The 27123-nt window shown below is 45.1% G+C and overlaps 1 protein-coding gene across 5 annotated transcripts in view; it reads right to left on the minus strand.

Annotated features, from left to right (window-relative positions):
* Positions 1–25274, minus strand: part of LOC143776418 (protein kinase C delta type-like) — an 89672-nt gene extending 64398 nt beyond the window's left edge. For all 5 annotated transcript variants that reach the window (XM_077265801.1, XM_077265802.1, XM_077265800.1 and 2 more), the window contains exons 1-6: positions 25109–25274; positions 4294–4501; positions 3586–3734; positions 3409–3474; positions 3220–3285; positions 2896–3083 (exon numbers count right to left, since the gene is read on the minus strand). The gene's annotated coding sequence lies outside the window, so the exon portion shown is untranslated. The remainder of the gene's footprint in view (positions 1–2895; positions 3084–3219; positions 3286–3408; positions 3475–3585; positions 3735–4293; positions 4502–25108) is intronic.
* Positions 25275–27123: the final 1849 nt, after the last annotated feature.

Below are 27123 nucleotides of genomic sequence, written 5' to 3' on the forward strand. Positions count from 1 at the left end.
CTGGGGCTTTATTAAGGAGCTGGGCCTATACGCCGAAGTCTTCATTAACCGGCGGGACGTGGAGTCGCATCTCAGAGAGGGCCACCCAGACCGGGATCTCTACCCGGGGGACGAAGTCAGTTACACCAGGCAATTTGGGGAAAAGGGGTGGTTTGCCCTGAATGTCCACAAGAGGCAGAACCCTGTGGTACCCCCGATTAAGGTGCCAGTGAAGCTGACCCCTGTAGCAAAGGTGCCCCCTTGTGGTCAGCCTATGGTCATTACCAGGACCACCGAGGTCACCCCAACATGCACTATGGTCAAGACCACGACCTGCAGCATTGTCACCTCCACCACCCTCGTGGCCAAGGAGGCACCTCTACAGGTGGGTGGTGCCCGCGCTGCTCCAGAACTGAAGACAGTGGGTACGCAGACCCCCAGATGGGACAACACGTCCCCTTATGCAGTACCAGGCGGTGCGCAATACCCTAGGGGGTTGCCTCCGCCGGTGCTGCCTCCTGAGTGGTTCCAGTAAATATTCTAACCCTCTGCAAATGTACATAGTTAATTGTTTTCACTGTTTTGCTGCTAAAACCCGTCCAGGGTTAACTCTTAAAGGGATCCCTTTGTTGACCCGGGATCCCTATTGCTTTTTGTTTGTTTTCTATTTTTGATCCGTTATCAAAGGACTGCCGAATCATGGACGGTGAATGATTCAAAAACTGATCTTGTAAATAGTTTACACCTTCTTAAAGGTGCTCTCTACTGGTTTTATAAGCGAAAGGACTCTTTGCGAAGACACTGGTCGCAGAACCAGCATCGGAGTCCTTACTGCAAATAGACTTGCAGCTTGAGAAGTTGCACTACCTCATAGAGACTTGGTCCCCTCTTAAAGGGGATGTTCATCAAAAGCACTTAAAGAATGATGATGTTTTGAAAGAAAGTACTGATAATGCTGATATGTAAAAGTTATATGTAGCTAACTGGTTGATTGTAAGAAATGTTTAATAATGTTAATAGAAGAATGAGGACAGGAAGTGAACCCATAGGGGTTAGTGGTGAGTCCTCTTAGGAGCCATATAGAGATGGCTCAGTGATCTTGAACTGAAAGAAAAATGATATGTTCTATACTGTGTATAGTAGTGGAAGGACAGTAGGCCCGGGCGGAAAGGGGCGGTCCTGTACAGAAAGGAGAGGCAGTAGGTCTGGAGCAGTTAGGACAGGCGGTCCTGCAGATGTAAAGAAGGAGAATGCATAAAAGTTAATTAGCCTTATATGTGATATAAGAAGGTCTTTAGTGGATTTAGCGAGTACGTCCTTAAAGGCAATGTTAAATTATTGTTCAAAGATTTTGCACTTAATAGAATACCCGGTTGGGTAAGAAAAGTTATTTAAAGTATTTAACTATGTTTGTAACGTTCAAGTGTCCTCACCTCCCATAAAGGGAAGCTCTGTTAAAAGTTTACTTGTACTTGCATTTTCAAAATTGTATGTCTTTTTGCTGACATGTATTGTTGTTTTCTTCCCAGTCCAGGAGTACTGGATTTAACCGGGGGGGAGTGCAGCGCCCCAGAGTCCTGGTCGTTGCAGTACTGTGGCTCCTCCGCCGCTAAGGGGGGCTATGGTACGTCTGATGGCACTGAAGGAGTTCATCTGACCAGGTATCACAGACACCAATACATTTCACAGTCTGGCCTCCAGGGGGAGCTAAGGGTTCTATTTATTAGGCCACTCCTCACAGTCTGGTAAAACTGGGGGTTAGGCAGGAAGTTAGACAGAAAGCTGACTGGGTTGGAACCAGGCAACACCTTGTGGCAGAGGGTGTTGTAGGGGAAGATTCAGAGGGGTCCCTGTCAGGGGTGGGATCCTGACAGAGGCCTAGCGAACAGAGAGAACGTTACGGGACCGCGCCTGCACGATATAGCGGCGGTACCCCAAGAAAGGATAAGAAGCGAGATTTATTGTGCTGAGTGAGAAACGAGATCAATGCAACAAGGAGAATACCAGTAGGAGTCGTGCTGTAAGACGAGGCAACATCCTATTGAGGCGCATAACCGGTGGCCGGAACGGCGAGGAAGTATAGAGCTCCAAGCCAAACTTCAAACCCACGGCAGGACAGTCAGTTACAGGCGGGCTGTCTCACCCAGACCCAGGAAGACACAGGGGGGTAACAACAGGAGTGGGGCGACGCAAGAGTCCCGGAAGAGCTCCGAGCCTCCCGTCATGCGGGTGCGTCCTAACCATAAGATCAGGGGGACGTAGAGGGAGAACATCAGAATCGAGTTGTGAGGGAACACGAGAAACAGACACAACAGTTGTGGGGTACTATCCCGTAAGCACAGCAGGGGAGGATCACAACACAAGCGCAGGAAGGTAGGCACAGATTTCCACCTGCAAAGGGAACTCTGGAGGTGCCATCGGACCGTCCGGACTTGCGCAGCCCTGTTAACCGTATTCCGGATTGAGGACTCAGAAGCCTTCAGTAAAGAGGTAAAGAGACTGCAACCTGGTGTCTTCGTTATTTACTGCACCGCACCTCCACCACCATCCACATCTATTATTGTACGCCCCTCAGCAGGGTCACGGACCGGGTCTAGCCACCGTGACAACCCCAGAGCAGAGACTCAGAGGCCCGGTACTGGGTACCCCTCGGCCCTGCGGCAGTGGGGGCGCTACATTACCCTACGCTATCCTACATTGTACACACTACCAACACTATACATTACCAGAGCAGAATACACAATATACAGTATACCAAAAGACACAGGACATAGTTTACACTTCAATACAATGCAATTGTGCGTAGGAATGCCAAGCCTGGACAACCCCTCTCAAGTGTCAAGTGATTGTCTGACCCTAATAAAATGTACATTGAAGGCAGGTAATGGTGTAAAATAATAAATCAGACATAGTCACCTGCTCTGATCCCCATCACTCCAGTGCATTCCGCTACAGTGCTCTCTATTGGGACCAGAAGTGATGATGTCCTGTTTTTTGGTTATCGGACATTTTGAGGCTTGTGATTGGCTGTAGTCGTCATGTGACTGAAGTGGTGCCTCATCCGTGCACATGTGGTTGTCATCTACTCTTATGAAGAATTCATTCTAGGATTAAGAAAAGCAACAAAATAGTATAAACCTCAATCATCAGAAACATTTTCATGTAGAACAGAGACCCGAGCTCAGCATTGTATGGAGAGCGACTGGCGGGTCCTGTATATAGTAACTGATGATGACATACCTGTATATAAGTGACGGATCGCTTCAGAGAGTCCCCCTGGCAGCAGGCAGCTGAACGTAAGGTTTTCTGGAAGAAGAGGATATTAGTATTATATAATCAGCCTCCTTGTACGTCACATCGGTGTCTATAGGAGCATTCGGGACAGGAGATGGGAGAATTATAGAGATTGGCATTTATTATAATACTTACATATATAATGAGGAGGGTCCCGCATGTCGGCTGTCACTGGGGCTGCACATTCACATCTTTATATGTCTGTAAAATACAGAAATACTTCAATATATACACATCAAATACCAAATATCTGCCAAGTGACTCTGTGATCTCTGTGTGTGAGCGGAGGAGTAAACCATGTCCTGCACTGACCTCGGACTCTCCTACTGAAGGTCTTGGTTTGGTCCAGTTGGTGATGAGGTGGAGGGTTCTCCTTATCCTTTGAAAGTCCATTTATAAAGATCCATAATAACATTATGTTTACATTGCAGGGTATCGAGCTCCAGCCTGCCTATATATTTCTGTGTAAAAGTAAAGACTCACAGATTATTATATATATGACATTCAGCTCTCTATAACAATTACATTATTACATATGTCCTACACAGACTCTTCTTTTTCTCCATTGTGATCATACAGCAGAGAAACCCTAAACTGACACTAATAATTCCTTTATAAGAACGTCTGGAGTAGTGATGAGCGAGTGGACTCGTTGCTCGGGCGGTCTCCAAGTATTTGTTAGTGTTCGGAGATTTAGTTTTTATTGCCGCAGCTGAATGATTTACAGCTATTAGCCAGGCTGAGTACATGTGAGGGTTGCCTGGTTGTTAGGGAATCCCCACATGTAATCAAGCTGTGTAGCAGCTGTAAATAATACAACTGCGGCAATGAAAACTAAATCTCCGAGCCATTACAAATACTCGGCGACCACCCGAGCGTGCTCAGGAAAACCCGAGCAACGAGTACACTCACTCATCACTAGTCAGGAACCATTTTCTTGCTGCCATCGTCCTAATTAGAAGACCATAAGGATATGTGAAATGAAAAAATGTGTAAATCACAAGATGGATAAAAAGATACCTCAGGGTTTATGGTGAACCAGTGATCAATGGATTCAGAATCGGCCTCCAGATCAGATCTGGTATCTCAGGCCCCTAAAACTATTAATGAGAGAACTGGGACAAAAGAAAGAAATATTAGTAAGAAGAATAAAAGAGCAGAATAATTGGAAAGATACTCACGCCACCGATGATAAGACAGGATAAAATGATGAAAATGTTGTAGTTGCCTGAAAAGATAATAGAGAAGAAATTAATTCAGATCCTTCCATATATTACGTAGAAGAAAGTGCTGTGCACACAGCGTCCATAGTGCTAACATTAAAGAGGACCTATCCGCTCTCCTAATAGTTCTGGTTTAGTAAATAGATGCGTTCCCTATAACATAACAATGCTGGAGCCTCTTTCTGTATAATAATGCCCCAGCGTCCTCTACCTATATTGTACCGTCCTTACTCAGGGTAACATAGTATTCTGTCACATCTGATACAAGCAAAATAATTACCACACTATAAAGGAGTTGTCCAGGCTTGAGGGTAGTCTGCAGTTACTCTATGTGACTGCAGACTTGTGAATCCTGAAATAAATCACTGTGCGTGCTGTCAGGATTGGCGAGTGCCGGCGCCAAGAGCAGGTGGGAATGAGACCAAAAGCTTGTGTTTTTTGCACAAATGATCATGAGAGGACTAGACGTGCATTACCTCGCTCAAGGCTTGAGGTTAACCCCTTCATGACCCAGCCTATTTTGGCCTTAATGACCTTGCCGTTTTTTGCAATTCTGACCAGTGTCCCTTTATGAGGTAATAACTCAGGAACGCTTCAACGGATCCTAGCGATTCTGAGATTCTTTTTTCGTGACATATTGGGCTTCATGATAGTGGTAAATTTGGGTCGATAAATTCTGAGTTTATTTGTGAAAAAAACGGAAATTTGGCAAAAATTTTGAAAATTTCGCAATTTTCACATTTTGAATTTTTATTCTGTTAAACCAGAGAGTTATGTGACACAAAATAGTTAATAAGTAACATTTCCCACATGTCTACTTTACATCAGCACAGTTTTGGAAACACATTTTTTTTTGCTAGGAAGTTATAAGGGTTAAAATTTGACCAGTGATTTCTCATTTTTACAACAAAATTTACAAAACCATTTTTTTAGGGATCACCTCACATTTGAAGTCAGTTTGAGGGTTCTATATGGCTGAAAATACCCAAAAGTGACACCATTCTAAAAACTGCACCCCTCAAGGTGCTCAAAACCACATTCAAGAAGTTTATTAACCTTTCAGGTGTTTCACAGCAGCAGAAGCAACATGGAAGTAAAAAATGAACATTTAACTTTTTAGTCACAAAAATGATCTTTTAGCGAAAAAATTTTTATTTTCCCAAGGGTAAAAGGAGAAACTGGACCATGAACGTTGTTGTCCAATTTGTTCTGAGTACGCTGATACCTCATATGTGGGGGTAAACCACTGTTTGGGCGCAAGGCAGGGCTCGGAAGGGAAGGAGCGCCATTTGACTTTTTCAATGAAAAATTGGCTCCAATCTTTAGCGGACACCATGTCGCGTTTGGAGAGCCCCCGTGTGCCTAAACATTGGAGCTCCCCCACAATGACCCCATTTTGGAAACTAGACCCCCCAAGGAACTTATCTAGAAGCATAGTGAGCACTTTAAACCCCTAAGTGCTTCACAAATTGATCCGTAAAAATGAAACAGTACTTTTTTTTCACAAAAAAATTATTTTAGCCTCAGTTTTTTCATTTTCACATGGGCAACAGGATAAAATGTATCCTAAAATTTGTTGGACAATTTCTCCTGAGTACACCGATACCTCACATGTGGGGGTAAACCACTGTTTGGGCACATGGTAAGGCTTGGAAGGGAAGGAGCGCCATTTGACTTTTTGAATTAAAAATTATCTCCATCGCTAGCAGACACCATGTCACGTTTGGAGAGCCCCCGTGTGCCTAAACATTGGAGCTCCCCCACAAGTGACCCCATTTTGGAAACTAGACCCCCCAAGGAACTTATCTAGATGCATAGTGAGCACTTATAACCCCCAGGTGCTTCACAGAAGTTTATAACGCAGAGCCGTCAAAATAAAAAATAATTTTTCTTTCCTCAAAAATGATTTTTAGCCCAGAATTTTTTATTTTCCCAAGGGTAATAGGAGAAATTGGACCCCAAATGTTGTTGTCCAGTTTGTCCTGAGTATGATGATACCCCATATGTGGGGGTAAACCACTGTTTGGGCGCAGCGCAGGGCTCGGAAGGGAAGGCACGCCATTTGGCTTTTTGAATGGAAAATTAGCTCCAATCATTAGCGGACACCATGTCGCGTTTGGAGAGCCCCTGTGTGCCTAAACATTGGAGCTCCCGCACAAGTGACCCCATTTTGGAAACTAGACCTCCCAAAGAACTAATCTAGATGTGTGGTGAGCACTTTGAACCCCCAAGTGCTTCACAGAAGTTTATAACGCAGAGCCATGAAAATAAAAAATAATTTTTCTTTTCTCAAAAATGATTTTTTAGCCCACAATTTTTTATTTTCCCAAGGGTAACAGGAGAAATTTGACCCCAAAAGTTGTTGTCCAGTTTCTCCTGAGTACGCTGATACCCCATATGTGGGGGTAAACCACTGTTTGGGCACACGTCGGGGTTCGGAATGGAAGTAGTGACGTTTTGAAATGCAGACTTTGATGGAATGCTCTGCGGGCGTCACGTTGCGTTTGCAGAGCCCCTGATGTGCCTAAACAGTAGACACTCCCCACAAGTAACCCCGTTTTGGAAACTAGACCCCCAAGGGAACTTATCTAGATGTGTGGTGAGCACTTTGAGCCCCCAAGTGCTTCACAGAAGTTTATAACGCAGAGCCGTGAAAATAATAAATGTGTTTCCTTTCCTCAAAAATATTTTTTTAGCCCAGAATTTTTTATTTTTGCAAGGGTAACAGGAGAAATTTGACCCCAAAAGTTGTTGTCCAGTTTCTCCTGAGTACGCTGATACCCCATATGTGTGGGTAAACCACTGTTTGGGCACATGCCAGGGCTCGGAAGGGAAGTAGTGATGTTTTGGAATGCAGACTTTGATGGAATGGTCTGCGGACATCATGCTACGTTTGCAGAGCCCCTGATATGCCTAAACAGTAGAAACCCCCCACAAGTGACCCCATTTTGGAAACTAGACCCCCCAAGGAACTTATCTAGATGTGTGGTGAGCACGTTCAACCCCCAAGAGCTTCACAGAAGTTTACAACGCAGAGCCGTGAAAATAAAAAATAATTTTTCTTTCCTCAAAAAGATGTTTTAGCAAGCAATTTTTTATATTCACAAGGGTAACAGGAGAAATTGGACCCCAATATTTGTTGCCCAGTTTGTTGTGAGTACGCTGATACCCCATATGTGGGGGTAAACCACTGTTTGGGCACACGTCAGGGCTCGGAAGGGAAGTAGTGACATTTGAAATGCAGACTTTGATGGAATGGTCTGCGGGCATCACGTTGCATTTGCAGAGCCCCTGATGTGCCTAAATAGTAGAAACACCCCACAAGTGACCCCATTTTGGAAACTAGACCCCCGAAGGAACTTATCTAGATGTGTGGTGAGCACTTTCAACCCCCAAGTGCTTCACAGAAGTTAATAACGCAGAGCCGTGAAAATAAAAAATAATTGTTCTTTCCTCAAAAATTATGTTTTAGCAAGTAATTTTTTATTTTTGCAAGGGTAACAGGAGAAATTGGACGCAACTGTTGTTGCCCAGTTTGTCCTGAGTACACTGGTACCCCAAATGTGGGGGTACACCACTGTTTGGGCGCATGTCGGGGCTTGGAAGGGAGGGAGCACCATTTGACTTTTTGAACGCAAGATTGGCTGGAATCAATGGTGGCGCCATGTTGCGTTTGGAAACCCCTGATGTGCCTAAACAGTGGAAACCCCTCAATTCTAACTTCAACACTAACCCCAACACACCCCTAATCCTAATCCCAACTGTAGCCATAACCCTAATCACAACCCTAACCCCAACACACCCCTAACCACAACCCTAACCCCAACACACCTGTAACCCTAATTCCAACCCTAACCCTAATCCTAACCCTAATCCCAACCCTAGCCCTAATCCCAACCCTAACCACAACTGTAACCCCAACACACCCCTAACCATATCCGTAACCCTAACCACAAGCCTAATCTTAACCCTATTTCCAACCCTAGCCCTAATTCCAACCCTAACCCTAAGGCTATGTGCCCACGTTGCGGATTCGTGTGAGATTTTTCCGCACGATTTTTGAAAAATCTGCAGGTAAAAGGCACTGCGTTTTACCTGCGGATTTACAGCGGATTTCCAGTGTTCTTTTGTGCGGATTTCACCTGCGGATTCCTATTGAGGAACAGGTGTAAAACGCTGCGGAATCCTCACAAAGAATTGACATGCTGCGGAAAATACAACGCAGCGTTTCTGCACGGAATTTTCCGCACCATGGGCACAGCGGATTTGGTTTTCCATAGGTGTACATGGTACTGTAAACCTGATGGAAAACTGCTACGAATTCGCAGCGGCCAATCCGCTGCGGATCCGCGGCCAAATCCGCACTGTGTGCACATGCCATAACCCTAACCCTACCCCTAACCCTACCCCTACCCCTAACCCTAACCCTAACCCTACCCCTAGTTCTAACCCTAGTTCTAACCCTAAGCCTAGTGGAAAAAGAAAAAAAAAATATTTTCTTTATTTTATTATTGTCCCTACCTATAGGGGTGATAAAGGGGGGGATTATTTATTATTTTTTTTATTTTGATCGCTGTGATAGAACCTACCACAGCGATCAAAATGTACTTGTAACTCATCTGCCGGCCGGCAGATTCGGCGGGCGCACTGCGCATGCGCCTGCCATTTTGGAAGATGGCGGCGCCCAGGGAGAAGACGGACCGACTTTGGGAGGCTCGGTAAGTATGAGGGGGTGGTGGGGGGTGGATCGGAGCACAGGGGGGGGGATCGGAGGATGGGGGGAGCGGACAGGAGCACGGGGGAGCGGACAGGGGGACGGAGGGGGGTACCGGACAGAACGGAGGACTGGGGAGGAGATCGGGGGCGGTGGGGGGGGCAGAACATGATTTCCAGCCATGGCAGATGCTATTGCAGCATCAGCCATGGCTGGTTTGCAATATTTCACCATTTTCATAGGTGAAATATTGCAAATTGCTCTGATAGGCTGTTGCACTTTCAACAGCCAATCAGAGCGATCGTAGCCACGTGGGGGCAAAGCCACCCCCCTGGGCTGAAGTACAACTCCCCCTCTCCCTGCAGATCGGGTGAAATAGGAGTTAACCCTTTCACCCAATCTGCAGGGACGCAATCATTCCATGATGCCACATAGGCGTCATGGGTCGGATTGGCACCGACTTTCATGACGCCTACGTGGCGTCAAAGGTCGGGAAGGGGTTAAAGTCTGCACTGCAGTTACTCTATGTGACTGCAGACTTGTGGAATCCTGAAAGCGCTTATTGTGTTCACTGTCAGGATTCTTGGGTGCAGGTGCCAAGAGCAGGCGGCCATGTGATTTGGATACATGTGGTCACGTGCCGACTAGACGTCCGCCAATTTTCTCAATAAAAGTGAATTGAGCAAGGCCGAATGCGCCTAATAAGAATGTGGCTGGAAGTATGCAGATCACATACTTTCAATCACTTAAACACCCGCTTCTGGTGCTGGCACCAGAGAATACTGAGAGCTCGCACACTGTGTGGATTTGTGGGTTGCCAGAGGGCGGTAGTTGTGCGTGAGCTGCTGTTGCATGTCACCCTGGCACTCTATAGGAAATTTGTGTCCTAGATCCCATGTGCTGTGGTGTGTGGGGTGTGTTGCACTCCCTGGGTACTCAGCTCAGTCTCTCTTTACGTCCAATGTCCTTTACTTCTCCAACCCATGACTTCACATCAATTTTCCTAGATAAGGAAGGGGTTAAGGGGCCTTTCCATAGCACCTGGATCGAGCGTTGATCTCCAGATGTTACAGGAGTATAAACACCCAGGGAGCTCTAGTAATGTCTCACACTGCCCAGAACAAGGTGTTATCTCTCTTGCTGTTCAGCCCTCACTCTCTATCTTCAAGAAGCAGTCACTTGCCCAAACACTAAGCCTCTCCCAATATGAGCTAATCATAAACATTAACATTAACTTTACCTTAAAGTCACTGCCTAACTACAGTCAGAACTCTCTTACACTACCTATCTTGTGTTCTAAGTAGTGTTGAGTAGAGTTGAGCGACTTTCATTTTTTTAAGATCGAGTCGGGTTTTGTGAAACCCGATTTTGTCCAGAGTCGAGTCGAGTGCAGTCGGCCGATTATCGCTAAAAGTCGGGGATCGACCGAAACACGAAACCCAATGCAAGTCAATGGGGAAGCATAGTCGGCAGTGAGTGGAGGCCAGGAAAACACCTACAGTGCCCATTTTAATGCCAAAAACATCCATTCTTGTTTCTGAAGCTTGTCAATCTTAATTAACTTTATAATAATAGTTGGGCATAGGGAATTGGGGGTCATTTGGCAAAAGTTGTGGGGGGAGTAGGGCCGGCTCAAGTTTTTCGTGGGCCCAGGAAATGCGGACTACGTCACGGCGGTGTTGCAGGGAAAGGTAAGTATTTCAACGTTGCAAGTGCTGTGATCCTGAGCAAGCAGGGGGGGCCCACTCGTTCGCATTGGCACTGGCACAGGGCCCCTCAAAGTACAGCGATGTGTGTTTGCATGGCGGGGGCGCCTCCCACCAGCAGCGACACTTTTGCGTACTCTGAGGGGCCCTGTGCCAGTGACGTCGCCAACGAGTATGCCCCCCCACCTGATGAAGGAACCTGCACTTTCATCTGCACCTTCCTCTCTGTCCCTGTGTAAGGTGGTATAACATGCGGGAAGGGGAACCTTACTTTCAGCAGGGTCAGATTCTGGCTGTGTAGAGTATAAGGGGAATGTAGTGGTCTAGGTCAATGTACCAGCAGACTCATCTAGCAGTGGCTGGGCAATGGGCAGGATGAGGAGGAAACAGATATAGGGCCAAAGAATAAAGTAGGCTAAATGCAGTTCAAAATTGGTAACAGGACTAAACAGGCGGCATTGCTTTGTTCAGTGGAGTAGCAAACCCAAGAGCAGCAGACACTGTTTCAAGGGCCTAACCACACTAGTAGGCCAAATGCAGTTTAATATCTGATAGTATAGGGCGAAAGCCAGAATGTGGAAGCTCAGCTTTGTTCAGTTGAGGACAACACCAGGCAGGGGCAGACAGACACCTTTAGTAGGCCGGAACAGCCAATTTTTTAAAAAAACAGCAGTTAGTAAGAGGCAGAAGGTAGAAGCTCAGCTTTATTCAGTTGAGGACAACACCAGGCAGGGGCAGACAGACACCTTTAGTAGGCCGGAACAGCCAATTGCATTTTTAAAAATGGTAATTTGGAACTGAAGGTTGAAGCTCAGCTTTATTCAGTTGAGGACAACACCAGGCAGGGGCAGACAGACACCTTTAGTAGGCCGGAACAGCCAATGGCATTTTTAAAAATGGTAATTTGGAACAGAAGGTAGAAGCTCAGCTTTATTCAGTTGAGGACAACAACAGGCAGGGGCAGACATTCACCTTTAGTAGGCCGGAACAGCCAATTGCATTTTTAAAAATGGTAATTTGGAACAGAAGGTAGAAGCTCAGCTTTATTCAGTTGAGGACAACACCAGGCAGGGTCAGACAGACACCTTTAGTAGGCCGGAACAGCCAATGGCATTTTTAAAAATGGTAATTTGGAACAGAAGGTAGAAGCTCAGCTTTATTCAGTTGAGGACAACACCAGGCAGGGGCAGACATTCACCTTTAGTAGGCCGGAACAGCCAAATGCATTTTTAAAAATGGTAATTTGGAACAGAAGGTAGAAGCTCAGCTTTATTCAGTTGAGGACAACACCAGGCAGGGGCAGACATTCACCTTTAGTAGGCCGGAACAGCCAATTGCATTTTTAAAAATGGTAATTTGGAACTGAAGGTTGAAGCTCAGCTTTATTCAGTTGAGGACAACACCAGGCAGGGGCAGACAGACACCTTTAGTAGGCCGGAACAGCCAATTTTTAAAAAAAACAGCAGTTAGTAAGAGGCAGAAGGTAGAAGCTCAGCTTTATTCAGTTGCAGCTTCTTGGCAATAATATAAAGAAGACGCGACAGGACAACACTCGGTGGATGCCATATCTGTGTTTTCAATGGAAAAAAACCTTTCAGTTAACTACTTGCAGGAGCAAGTTTTTGTAGCTGGTGGCCAATTTTTGTACTGTACCAGTTTTTTGTTGTATGTGTTTTTGTTTTTAATGTTAAAATGTCTGCATTTGATATCTCTCCAGTATTTTCTTTTTTATAAGCAAAATACTGCAGTTTTACATCGGTTACATGGATACACAGGCAGCTTGGTGGTCAGTGGAGGAGTATTTAAAGTAGGGACCGCAGACAGGCTATCAAAGGCCTAAAATAACAAACAATAGGCTCATGGCAGCTTTACAGCGGTTACATGGATACACAGGCAGCTTGGTGGTGAGTGGAGGAGTATTTAAAGTAGGGACCGCAGACAGGCTATCAAAGGCCTAAAATAACAAACAATAGGCTCATGGCAGTTTTACAGCGGTTACATGGATACACGGGCAGGCAGCTGGTGATGAGTGGAGGAGTATTTAAAGTAGGGACCGCAGACAGGCTATCAAAGGCCTAAAATAACAAACAATAGGCTCATGGCAGTTTTACAGCGGTTACATGGATACACGGGCAGGCAGCTGGTGATGAGTGGAGGAGTATTTAAAGTAGGGACCGCAGACAGGCTATCAAAGGCCTAAAATAACAAACAATAGGCTCATGGCAGTTTTACAGCGGTTACATGGATACACGGGCAGGCAGCTGGTGATGAGTGGAGGAGTATTTAAAGTAGGGACCGCAGACAGGCTATCAAAGGCCTAAAATAACAAACAATAGGCTCATGGCAGCTTTACAGCGGTTACATGGATACACGGGCAGGCAGCTGGTGATGAGTGGAGGAGTATTTAAAGTAGGGACCGCAGACAGGCTATCAAAGGCCTAAAATAACAAACAATAGGCTCATGGCAGTTTTACAGCGGTTACATGGATACACGGGCAGGCAGCTGGTGATGAGTGGAGGAGTATTTAAAGTAGGGACCGCAGACAGGCTATCAAAGGCCTAAAATAACAAACAATAGGCTCATGGCAGTTTTACAGCGGTTACATGGATACACGGGCAGGCAGCTGGTGATGAGTGGAGGAGTATTTAAAGTAGGGACCGCAGACAGGCTATCAAAGGCCTAAAATAACAAACAATAGGCTCATGGCAGCTTTACAGCGGTTACATGGATACACAGGCAGCTTGGTGGTGAGTGGAGGAGTATTTAAAGTAGGGACCGCAGACAGGCTATCAAAGGCCTAAAATAACAAACAATAGGCTCATGGCAGTTTTACATCGGTTACATGGATACACAGGCAGCTTGGTGGTGAGTGGAGGAGTATTTAAAGTAGGGACCGCAGACAGGCTATCAAAGGCCTAAAATAACAAACAATAGGCTCATGGCAGCTTTACAGCGGTTACATGGATACACAGGCAGCTTGGTGGTGAGTGGAGGAGTATTTAAAGTAGGGACCGCAGACAGGCTATCAAAGGCCTAAAATAACAAACAATAGGCTCATGGCAGCTTTACAGCGGTTACATGGATACACAGGCAGCTTGGTGGTGAGTGGAGGAGTATTTAAAGTAGGGACCGCAGACAGGCTATCAAAGGCCTAAAATAACAAACAATAGGCTCATGGCAGTTTTACATCGGTTACATGGATACACAGGCAGCTTGGTGGTGAGTGGAGGAGTATTTAAAGTAGGGACCGCAGACAGGCTATCAAAGGCCTAAAATAACAAACAATAGGCTCATGGCAGCTTTACAGCGGTTACATGGATACACAGGCAGCTTGGTGGTGAGTGGAGGAGTATTTAAAGTAGGGACCGCAGACAGGCTATCAAAGGCCTAAAATAACAAACAATAGGCTCATGGCAGTTTTACAGCGGTTACATGGATACACGGGCAGGCAGCTGGTGATGAGTGGAGGAGTATTTAAAGTAGGGACCGCAGACAGGCTATCAAAGGCCTAAAATAACAAACAATAGGCTCATGGCAGCTTTACAGCGGTTACATGGATACACAGGCAGCTTGGTGATGAGTGGAGGAGTATTTAAAGTAGGGACCGCAGACAGGCTATCAAAGGCCTAAAATAACAAACAATAGGCTCATGGCAGTTTTACAGCGGTTACATGGATACACGGGCAGGCAGCTGGTGATGAGTGGAGGAGTATTTAAAGTAGGGACCGCAGACAGGCTATCAAAGGCCTAAAATAACAAACAATAGGCTCATGGCAGCTTTACAGCGGTTACATGGATACACAGGCAGCTTGGTGGTGAGTGGAGGAGTATTTAAAGTAGGGACCGCAGACAGGCTATCAAAGGCCTAAAATAACAAACAATAGGCTCATGGCAGTTTTACAGCGGTTACATGGATACACGGGCAGGCAGCTGGTGATGAGTGGAGGAGTATTTAAAGTAGGGACCGCAGACAGGCTATCAAAGGCCTAAAATAACAAACAATAGGCTCATGGCAGCTTTACAGCGGTTACATGGATACACAGGCAGCTTGGTGGTGAGTGGAGGAGTATTTAAAGTAGGGACCGCAGACAGGCTATCAAAGGCCTAAAATAACAAACAATAGGCTCATGGCAGTTTTACATCGGTTACATGGATACACAGGCAGCTTGGTGGTCAGTGGAGGAGTATTTAAAGTAGGGACCGCAGACAGGCTATCAAAGGCCTAAAATAACAAACAATAGGCTCATGGCAGCTTTACAGCGGTTACATGGATACACAGGCAGCTTGGTGGTGAGTGGAGGAGTATTTAAAGTAGGGACCGCAGACAGGCTATCAAAGGCCTAAAACAACAAACAATAGGCTCATGGCAGTTTTACAGCGGTTACATGGATACACGGGCAGGCAGCTGGTGATGAGTGGAGGAGTATTTAAAGTAGGGACCGCAGACAGGCTATCAAAGGCCTAAAATAACAAACAATAGGCTCATGGCAGTTTTACAGCGGTTACATGGATACACGGGCAGGCAGCTGGTGATGAGTGGAGGAGTATTTAAAGTAGGGACCGCAGACAGGCTATCAAAGGCCTAAAATAACAAACAATAGGCTCATGGCAGCTTTACAGCGGTTACATGGATACACAGGCAGCTTGGTGGTGAGTGGAGGAGTATTTAAAGTAGGGACCGCAGACAGGCTATCAAAGGCCTAAAATAACAAACAATAGGCTCATGGCAGTTTTACATCAGTTACATGGATACACAGGCAGCTTGGTGGTCAGTGGAGGAGTATTTAAAGTAGGGACCGCAGACAGGCTATCAAAGGCCTAAAATAACAAACAATAGGCTCATGGCAGCTTTACAGCGGTTACATGGATACACAGGCAGCTTGGTGGTGAGTGGAGGAGTAGTGCAAGGAGTGTCTGTCCCAGTACTCCCAAAATATAAATAGATGTTAATGTCTCGCAAAACAACCAAAACAAAAAAAAAGGTGGCATACTTAGGTACAGGGGTGGGCTCATCTACTGAGTTTCTGACATAGTAATTTGGCAGTAACTATTTAATGGTGCCAATATAGGACACAGACACAGACTACTTTAAGTTGCATCATAGATGTCTACAAATTTGTATTGTCAGTGCCAGACATTGAATGATGTCAGCGAATAGACTAAAGATTGGTGGAGCTGTGCGACATAATTTTGCATGTGGTAGAGCACATTTTGAGCTGGGGTAGGGGGGAACTCTCTTGAGGCCGGCAGGACCGCCCCAGGGCCCCTCATGTTACAACGGTGTGTCTGACGTTGGGTGCGCACCACCACCGCCAGAGACACTACATTGTACTATGAGGGACCCAGTAGCAATGCCGTCAACCAAAAGCGAGCACACCCACCTCTTCAGACAAACAGCAGTCTCACGGGTGCTTGCGCCAAGTCGCGATACCACGGCCCCGTGTGGGGAGTTTTGCCATTTAGGGAGGTGTAAACATGTCGTATGCTGTACAATCAGCTGCAGCAAATTAGACATTAGAAAAGTAATTCACAGGCAAGAGCTTTTCATAGGAAAGCTAGGTGTCGGCCGGGCAAGGTGGGGCAAAAGATTTCGAAATCCAGTTGTGGTTCATTTTAATGAATGTTAGATCGTCAACATTTTGGGTAGCCAGACGAGTCCTTTTTTCGGTTAATATTGAACCTGCAGCACTGAATACTCTTTCTGATAGGACACTTGCTGCCGGGCAAGCAAGCTCCTACAATGCATATTCTGCCAATTCTGGCCAGGTGTCTAATTTGGAGGCCCAGTAATCAAATGGGAATGACGGTTGAGGGAGAACATCGATAAGGGATGAAAAATAGTTAGTAACCATACTGGACAAATGTTGTCTCCTGTCACTTTCAATTGATGCAGCAGTACCTGTCCTGTCTGCGGTCATAGCAAAATCACTCCACAACCTGGTCAGAAAACCCCTCTGTCCAACGCCACTTCTGATGTGTGCACCCCTAACACTCCTAGTCTGCTGCCCCCTGGAGCTCGTGTGAGAACGATCACGTGCGCTGTGTGCTGGGAATGCCTGAAGCAAACGGTCAACAAGAGTTGATTGTTTGGTTGCTAATATTAGTTCCAAGTTCTCATGTGGCATAATATTTTGCAATTTGCCTTTATAGCGTGGATCAAGGAGGCAGGCCAACCAGTAATCGTCATCGTTCATCATTTTCGTAATGCGTGTGTCCCTTTTTAGGATACGTAAGGCATAATCCGCCATGTGGGCCAAAGTTCCAGTTGTCAAATCTCCGGTTGTGATTGGTTGAGGGGCAGTTGCAGGCAAATCTACGTCACTTGTGTCCCTCAAAAAACCAGAACCCGGCCGTGACACGCAACCAATTTCCTGTGCCCCCGGGAAAGGTTCGGCATTAAAAATATACTCATCCCCATCATCCTCCTCGTCCTCCACCTCCTCTTCGCCCGCTACCTCGTCCTGTACACTGCCCTGACCAGACAATGGCTGACTGTCATCAAGGCTTTCCTCTTCCTCTGGTGCAGACGCCTGCTCCTTTATGTGCGTCAAACTTTGCATCAGCAGACGCATTAGGGGGATGCTCATGCTTATTACGGCGTTGTCTGCACTAACCAGCCGTGTGCATTCCTCAAAACACTGAAGGACTTGACACATGTCTTGTATCTTAGACCACTGCACACCTGACAACTCCATGTCTGCCATCCTACTGCCTGCCCGTGTATCCTCCCACAAATAAATAACAGCACGCCTCTGTTCGCACAGTCTCTGAAGCATGTGCAGTGTTGAGTTCCACCTTGTTGCAACGTCTATGATTAGGCGATGCTGGGGAAGGTTCAAAGACCGCTGATAGGTCTGCATACGGCTGGCGTGTACAGGCGAACGTCGGATATGTGAGCAAAGTGCACGCACTTTGAGGAGCAGGTCGGAGAACCCAGGATAAGTTTTCAATAAGCACTGCACCACCAGGTTAAAGGTGTGAGCCAGGCAAGGAATGTGTTTCAGTTGGGAAAGGGAGATGGCAGCCATGAAATTCCTTCCGTTATCACTCACTACCTTGCCTGCCTCAAGATCTACTGTGCCCAGCCACGACTGCGTTTCTTGTTGCAAGAACTCGGATAGAACTTCCGCGGTGTGTCTGTTGTCGCCCAAACACTTCATAGCCAATACAGCCTGCTGACGCTTGGCAGTAGCTGGCCCATAATGGGACAACTGGTGTGCAACAGTGTCATCTGCCGATGGAGTGGTTGGCAGACTGCGTTCTGTGGAAGAGCTGTAGCTTCTGCAGGAGGACGAGGAGGAGGAGGAGGAGGGGGTGCGAACGCCTACAGCCAACTGTTTCCTAGACCGTGGGCTAGGCACAACTGTCCCTAAATTGATGTCGCCTGTGGACCCTGCATCCACCACATTCACCCAGTGTGCCGTGATGGACACATAACGTCCCTGGCCATGCCTACTGGTCCATGCATCTGTAGTCAGGTGCACCTTTGTACTCACAGATTGCCTGAGTGCATGGACGATGCGCTGTTTAACATGCTGGTGCAGGGCTGGCATGGCTTTTCTGGAAAAAAAGTGTCGACTGGGTAGCTCGTATCGTGGTTCAGCGTACTCCATCAGGGCTTTGAAAGCTTCGCTTTCAACTAACCGGTAGGGCATCATCTCTAACGAGATTAGTCTAGCTATGTGGGCGTTAAAACCCTGTGTACGCGGATGCGAGGATAAGTACTTCCTTTTTCTAACCAGAGTCTCATGTAGGGTGAGCTGGACTGGAGAGCTGGAGATCGTGGAACTTTCGGGTGTGCCGGTGTACATGGCAGACTGAGAGACGGTTGGAGACGGTATTGTTTCCGCCGGTGCCCTAGATGCAATATTTCCTCCTACAAAACTGGTGGTTCCCTGACCCTGACTGCTTTTGGCTGGCAAAGAAACCTGCACAGATACTGCCGGTGGTGCGGAAAATGGTGGCCTTACAGTGACGGAAGGGATGTTGCGTTGCTGACTAGCTTCATTGGCCGAGGGTGCTACAACCTTAAGGGACGTTTGGTAGTTAGTCCAGGCTTGAAAATGCATGGTGGTTAAGTGTCTATGCATGCAACTAGTATTTAGACTTTTCAGATTCTGACCTCTGCTTAAGCTAGTTGAACATTTTTGACAGATGACTTTGCGCTGATCAGTTGGATGTTGTTTAAAAAAATGCCAGACTGCACTATTCCTAGACTCGGATCCCTTTTCAGGGATTGCAGACTGAGCTTTAACCGGATGGCCACGCTGTCCTCCAACAGGTTTTGGCTTTGACACGCGTTTTGGGCCAGATACGGGCCCGGCAGATGGAACCTGTTGCGATGTTGATGCCTGCTGCGGCCCCTCCTCCACCTCCGCTTCTGAACTACTGCCGCCTGCACCCTGTTCCCCCAATGGCTGCCAATCGGGGTCAATAACTGGGTCATCTATTACCTCCTCTTCGAGCTCGTGTGCAACTTCGTCTGTGTCACTGTGTCGGTCGGTGGTATAGCGTTCGTGGCGGGGCAACATAGTCTCATCAGGGTCTGATTGTGGATCTGTACCCTGAGAGGGCAATGTGGTGGTCTGAGTCAAAGGAGCAGCATAGTACTCTGGCTGTGGCTGTGCATCAGTGCACTCCATGTCAGAATCTACTTGTAATGGGCATGGCCTGTTAAATGTTTCACTTTCTAAGCCAGGGACGGTATGTGTAAAGAGCTCCATGGAGTGACCCGTTGTGTCGCCTGCTGCATCCTTCTCTCTTGTTGTAGTTTTTGCTGAGGAGGACAAGGAAGCGACTTGTCCCTGACCGTGAACATCCACAAGCGACGCGCTGCTTTTACATTTACCAGTTTCGGAAGAGGAGGCAAAAGAGCTAGAGGCTGAGTCTGCAATGTAAGCCAAAACTTGCTGTTGCTGCTCCGCCTTTAAAAGCGGTTTTCCTACTCCCAGAAAAGAGAGCATTCGAGGCCTTGTGTAGCCTGACGACGAAACTGGCTCCACAGCTCCAGACTTAGGTGGAATATTTTTATCCCCACGACCACCTGATGCTCCACTACCACTACCATCATTACCAGCTGACAATGAACGCCCACGACGACCTCTTGCACCAGACTTCCTCATTGTTTTAAAATCTTAACCAAAGTAACTTTATTTGTTGCTGTCAAACAACTTACACGGTGAGCTATAACTTCAGTATGATTTCAATATCCCTTAACAGGTTGGTGAGACCACAAGGAAAATCAGGCACAATGTTACACACTCTGTTTTCTGTGGCACAAAATCACAGAGATGACACACACGCAGGACTGTCACTCAAGCACTAATGTCAATATTAATCTCCCACCTAATTTATTTATTTTTTTTCTCAGGGAGACTTTAGAAACCAAATAATATTAAAAAAACAAAAAAAATAAATAGGCTTTCTATGGCCCACTGAATGAGAGAGAGAGGTGGCACACCCAGGAGTCAAGACTGGCACACAAGCTGAAAGGGCAATATTACTCTCCCACTGTTTTTTTTATGTATTTTTTGTTTTTTAAGGGAGACTTTAGAAACCAAATAATATTAAAAAAAACCAAAAAAATAAATAGCCTTTCTATGGCCCACTGAATGAGAGAGAGAGGTGGCACACCCAGGAGTCAAGACTGGCACACAAGCTGAAAGGGCAATATTACTCTCCCACTGTTATTTTATGTTTTTTTTTTTTTCAGGGAGACTTTAGAAACCAAATAATAAGAAAAAAAATAAATAAATAAATAGGCTTTCTATAGCCCACTGAATGAGAGATAGCACACACAGCAGTGGCACACAAGCCCTGACTGAGGCCAATATTTTTCTCCCACTGATTGATGTAGTGTTTTTGTGTTGAGGTAGATTTTAGAACACAAATCAAGGAAAAAAAAAAATGCTTTCTATGGCCCACTGAATGAGAGAGAGAGGTGGCACACCCAGGAGTCAAGACTGGCACACAAGCTGAAAGGGCAATATTACTCTCCCACTGTTTTTTTATGTTTTTTTTGTTTTCAGGGAGACTTTAGAAACCAAATAATATTAAAAAAACCAAAAAAATAAATAGCCTTTCTATGGCCCACTGAATGAGAGAGAGAGGTGGCACACCCAGGAGTCAAGACTGGCACACAAGCTGAAAGGGCAATATTACTCTCCCACTGTTTTTTTATGTTTTTTTTTTTTCAGGGAGACTTTAGAAACCAAATAATATTTAAAAAAAAAAATAAATAGGCTTTCTATGGCCCACTGAATGAGAGAGGTGGCACACCCAGGAGTCAAGACTGGCACACAAGCTGAAAGGGCAATATTACTCTCCCACTGTTTTTTTATGTTTTTTTTTGTTTTTTAAGGGAGACTTTAGAAACCAAATAATATTAAAAAAACCAAAAAAATAAATAGGCTTTCTATGGCCCACTGAATGAGAGAGAGAGGTGGCACACCCAGGAGTCAAGACTGGCACACAAGCTGAAAGGGCAATATTACTCTCCCACTGTTTTTTTATGTATTTTTTGTTTTTTAAGGGAGACTTTAGAAACCCAATAATATTTAAAAAAATAAATAAATAGGCTTTCTATGGCCCACTGAATGAGAGAGGTGGCACACCCAGGAGTCAAGACTGGCACACAAGCTGAAAGGGCAATATTACTCTCCCACTGTTTTTTTATGTATTTTTTGTTTTTTAAGGGAGACTTTAGAAACCCAATAATATTTAAAAAAATAAATAAATAGGCTTTCTATGGCCCACTGAATGAGAGAGGTGGCACACCCAGGAGTCAAGACTGGCACACAAGCTGAAAGGGCAATATTACTCTCCCACTGTTTTTTTATGTTTTTTTTTTTCAGGGAGACTTTAGAAACCAAATAATATTAAAAAAACCAAAAAAATAAATAGGCTTTCTATGGCCCACTGAATGAGAGAGAGAGGTGGCACACCCAGGAGTCAAGACTGGCACACAAGCTGAAAGGGCAATATTACTCTCCCACTGTTTTTTTATTTTTTATTTTTTTTTCAGGGAGACTTTAGAAACCAAATAATAAGAAAAAAAATAAATAAATAAATAGGCTTTCTATAGCCCACTGAATGAGAGATAGCACACACAGCAGTGGCACACAAGCCCTGACTGAGGCCAATATTTTTCTCCCACTGATTGATGTAGTGTTTTTGTGTTGAGGTAGATTTTAGAACACAAATCAAGGAAGAAAAAAAAAATGCTTTCTATGGCCCACTGAATGAGAGAGGTGGCATACCCAGGAGTCAAGACTGGCACACAAGCTGAAAGGGCAATATTACTCTCCCACTGTTTTTTTATGTATTTTTTTGTTTTTTAAGGGAGACTTTAGAAACCCAATAATATTTTTTTAAAAAAATAAATAGGCTTTCTATGGCCCACTGAATGAGAGGGAGAGAGGTGGCACACCCAGGAGTCAAGACTGGCACACAAGCTGAAAGGGCAATATTACTCTCCCACTGTTTTTTTATGTTTTTTTTTTTTTTCAGGGAGACTTTAGAAACCAAATAATATTAAAAAAAACAAAAAAATAAATAGGCTTTCTATGGCCCACTGAATGAGAGAGAGAGGTGGCACACCCAGGAGTCAAGACTGGCACACAAGCTGAAAGGGCAATATTACTCTCCCACTGTTTTTTTATGTATTTTTTGTTTTTTAAGGGAGACTTTAGAAACCAAATAATATTAAAAAAAAACCAAAAAAAAAAAGGCTTTCTATGGCCCACAATTAGAGAGAGAGGTGGCACACCCAGGAGTCAAGACTGGCACACAAGCTGAAAGGGCAATATTACTCTCCCACTGTTTTTTTATTTTTTTATTTTTTTCAGGGAGACTTTAGAAACCAAATAATAAGAAAAAAAATAAATAAATAAATAGGCTTTCTATAGCCCACTGAATGAGAGATAGCACACACAGCAGTGGCACACAAGCCCTGACTGAGGCCAATATTTTTCTCCCACTGATTGATGTAGTGTTTTTGTGTTGAGGTAGAATTTAGAACACAAATCACGGAAAAAATAAATAGGCTTTCTATGGCCCACTCAGTGAGAGATGGCACACACAGGGATGGCACTGTAGCAGAAATGCCAATCTTAATCTCCCACAAAAAAAAAAAAAAACAGGGACTGTCCTACAATTACTATCTCCCTGCAGTAATCTAAGCCAGGTATGGCAGGCAGCAATAGGAGTGGACTGATGCACAAATTAAATAAAAAGTGTGGACAAACAAAAAAGATAGCTGTGCAGAAAGGAACAAGAGGATATGTGCTTTGAAAAAAGCAGTTGGTTTCCACAGTGGCGTACACACAGCAATACAGCTATCACGGAGCCTTCTAGGGCAGCCCAATGAGCTACAGCGCTGAGGAAAAAAAAATAAAAAATAGCTTCCACTGTTCCTGCACACCGAAGGTGGTGTTGGACAGTGGAAATCGCTACAGCACAAGCGGTTTGGTGGTTAGTGGACCCTGCCTAACGCTCTCCCTGCTTCTGACGAAGCGGCAGCAACCTCTCCCTAAGCTCAGATCAGCAGCAGTGAGATGGCGGTCGGCGGGAACGCCCCTTTATAGCCCCTGTGACGCCGCAGACAGCAAGCCAATCACTGCAATGCCCTTCTCTAAGATGGTGGGGACCAGGACCTATGTCATCACGCTGCCCACACTCTGCGTTCACCTTCATTGGCTGAGAAATGGCGCTTTTCGCGTCATTGAAACGCGACTTTGGCGCGAAAGTCGCGTACCGCATGGCCGACAAGCACAGGGGTCGGATCGGGTTTCATGAGACGCCGACTTAGCCAAAAGTCGGCGACTTTTGAAAATGATCGACCCGTTTCGCTCAACCCTAGTGTTGAGCATTCCGATACCGCAAGTATCGGGTATCGGCCGATATTTGCTGTATCGGAATTCCGATACCGAGATCCGATACTTTTGTGGTATCGGGTATCGGTATCGAAACAACATTAATGTGTAAAAGAAAGAATTAAAATAAAAAATATTGCTATACTCACTTCTCCAACGCAGCCTGGACCTCACCGAGGGAACCGGCAGCGTTGTTTGCTTAAAATGCGCGCTTTTCCTTCCTTCCGTGACGTCACGGCTTCTGATTGGTCGCGTGCCGCCCATGTGGCCGCGACGCGACCAATCACAGCAAGCCGTGACGTAATTTTCAGGTCCTTCTAGGCATTCAGTATTTTAAAATTACGTCCCGGCTTTGTGATTGGTCGCGTCGCGGTCACATGGGCGGCACGCGACCAATCAGAAGCCGTGACGTCACGGGAGGCAGGAGACGCGCGCATTTTAAAATTACGTCACGGCTTGCTGTGATTGGTCGCGTCGCGGCCACATGGGCGGCACGCGACCAATCAGAAGCCGTGACGTCACGGAAGGAAGGAAAAGCGCGCATTTTAAGCAAACAACGCTGCCGGTTCCCTCGGTGAGGTGAGTATAGCAATATTTTTTATTTTAATTCTTTATTTTACACATTAATATGGATCCCAGGGCCTGAAGGAGAGTTTCCTCTCCTTCAGACCCTGGGAACCATCAGGGATACCGTCCGATACTTGAGTCCCATTGACTTGTATTGGTATCGGGTATCGGTATCGGATTAGATCCGATACTTTGCCGGTATCGGCCGATACTTTCCGATACCGATACTTTCAAGTATCGGACGGTATCGCTCAACACTAATAATGATACTTTATTCATTTTACCATGTGTTTATTGGTTATTCTAAGCATACACATACAGAAGATATATCTACCTATCTATATATATGTAGAATGTGATGGGCTAAATGTACGGCATTACTTTTCACTGTAATGTTGACTTCTGCATTTCTCACCATTGTGAAGTGCTCATTAAGAATGACATCCATAGGGGTGGACAAATGACTTCAGATTTTGGGAGCCAGTTGGACCACTCCAAGATTTTCCATAGACTTCAATAGAGATACCCAAGTTACCCGTCAGCATCATATTTCTAGGCACATTGCCTGGCTCCCAGGGTTTGTCCAGTGTTCCCACAGTAGGTGACGCTACACATACAAGGAGCAGGACATTAAAATGTTTTCAATGCTGAAATGTGAACAAACACCATATGTACATGTGGATATGTTTTGTACAGACAGATGAGTGCACTTTATGGTTTATCCATTATTGTTTAACCGGTCACAATTTTACCTTGGTCTGAAAGGCGAATGTGCCATGAATAAGGAAGGGGCTGCCAGATGCAAGTTGTAACACACGCCGCTCCACCATCGTGCGCTCCTCTCCTTCAGCTAGCAGGTTCCTCTTTGTGATGACTTTTACAGCAAATTGCTGGCGGGTATATTTATCTTCTGCCAGCACCACCTAGAAAACAATGGTCATTAGTTGGTGAGCTTCATTGTCCGGCCTTGGGGCACAAGTCTGCAGTGTCTTTATGTGACTGCAGACTAGTGAGGATTCTCCAGTATCAGAAGCGGGTGGTCATTTATCCAGCCTTGCACAATTCACTTGTATTGAGCGTGGCTGTACACGTCTCTTCAGCACGTGACCACATGTATGCAAATTGTATACCTGCAGTTATGGGGAGCCAAGAGGAACTGGCGCCACATCAATAATGAATAAGGATATTGTGTCATACACCCCAAAATTGTAATGAGAACAAAACAGGAGTGTGGTGCATATAAGGCACCAAATAACCAATATAATACAATGAATGCTAAATGTATGGAAAAACAAGAATTTGTTGATACCAAAAGACCCCTGCCGCAGGGTAAGCAAAGATCATTGGATAATGCAGGAATTTAAACATTGGTCATATATTTTTAAACTAATCCTGCTAGAATTTTTTGAATTATTATTATTTTTAATTGTGTGCAATAACTTCAATAATTACCATTCTCAGTACACACACATATTTACACATAGCTATGTACATGCAGATGTATAACCTATGTATAAATATGTACAGTGCGTTGAAAAAGTATTCATACCCTGTGAACTTTTCCAAAATTTTTTAAGTTACAACCACAAATGTAAATATATTTTATTGGAATTTTACGTGATATACCAATGCAAGGTAGCAAGTATGTGTGCAGTGTAAAGAAATTATACATTATATTCTATGTATTTAAAAAAAACATAAATCTGAAAATTGTGACGTGCTTTTGTATTCAGCTTCCTTGAGTTAATACTTTGTAGTACCACCTTTCTCTGCAATCACTGCTGCAAGTCTTTTGGGGTATGTCTCTAGGTTATCCTGCAGGATTGCCCTGTATTTAGCTCCATTCATCTTCTGATCAACTCTGAACAGATTCACTGTCCCAGCTGTATAAAAGCATGGCCACATCATGATGCTGCCACCAATATGTTTGACAGTGTGGATGGTGTTTTGAGGGTGATCTGCAGTGTCAGATTTCCTCCTCAAATAGTGTTTTGCATTCAGCCCAATAAGTTCAGCTATTGGTCTCATCCGACCTGAACACCTCCTTCCACCTTCCATGAAGGGGACACAGCTAGAATGTGTATGAAGGCGCTCTGGTCAGATATTTACGCCTAGAGTCTCTACAGCAGCTCTCACTTCTGCATGATGTTGTGTAGATATGTGTCTGGCCCACACTTACACAGAAAACCGGATCAAGCAACTAAAATGAAAAATACCTGCTGTTATCTTTTTCCCATCCAAGTTCCCAAGGCGTAGGCGCCTGTGAGGACAACATCAGCAGCGCCTACAAATGCCTGGTGCAGAAGTTAGAAGCACCAGAAAAACACTTCAACCCACTGTGGACTACCTGAAAACACTATAACCGTCACACTGTCAGTATTTGATCAGTATTTTACCTCAGTATTTGTAAGCCAAAACCAGCTGAGGAACAATCAGTATAAAAGTATAATAGTAACACGTCACCACTTCTGTATAAATCACCCACTCCTGGGTTTTTTTTTTACAAACACTGATGGGAAATACTGACCAAATACTGAAAGTGTGACCATAGCATTAATAAAGGTAGCAACACATTTGGAAAGCGCCCTGTCAGAAACACCTGAATCTGGGGATCTAATATGGTTATTACAGTGTTGTACGGCAAACAGTGTACAATCTGCGCTCCTAATGTTGTAGGTTCTTACCTTAACCTTCTCCAAAGAATAGGGTGAAAAAATACCAATACAAAAATAATATAATAAAAATATGAAATTTTATTAATACTATT

The sequence above is a fragment of the Ranitomeya variabilis genome, chromosome 5 (genome assembly GCF_051348905.1).
Source record: "Ranitomeya variabilis isolate aRanVar5 chromosome 5, aRanVar5.hap1, whole genome shotgun sequence".
NCBI classification, from domain to species: Eukaryota; Metazoa; Chordata; class Amphibia; order Anura; family Dendrobatidae; genus Ranitomeya; species Ranitomeya variabilis.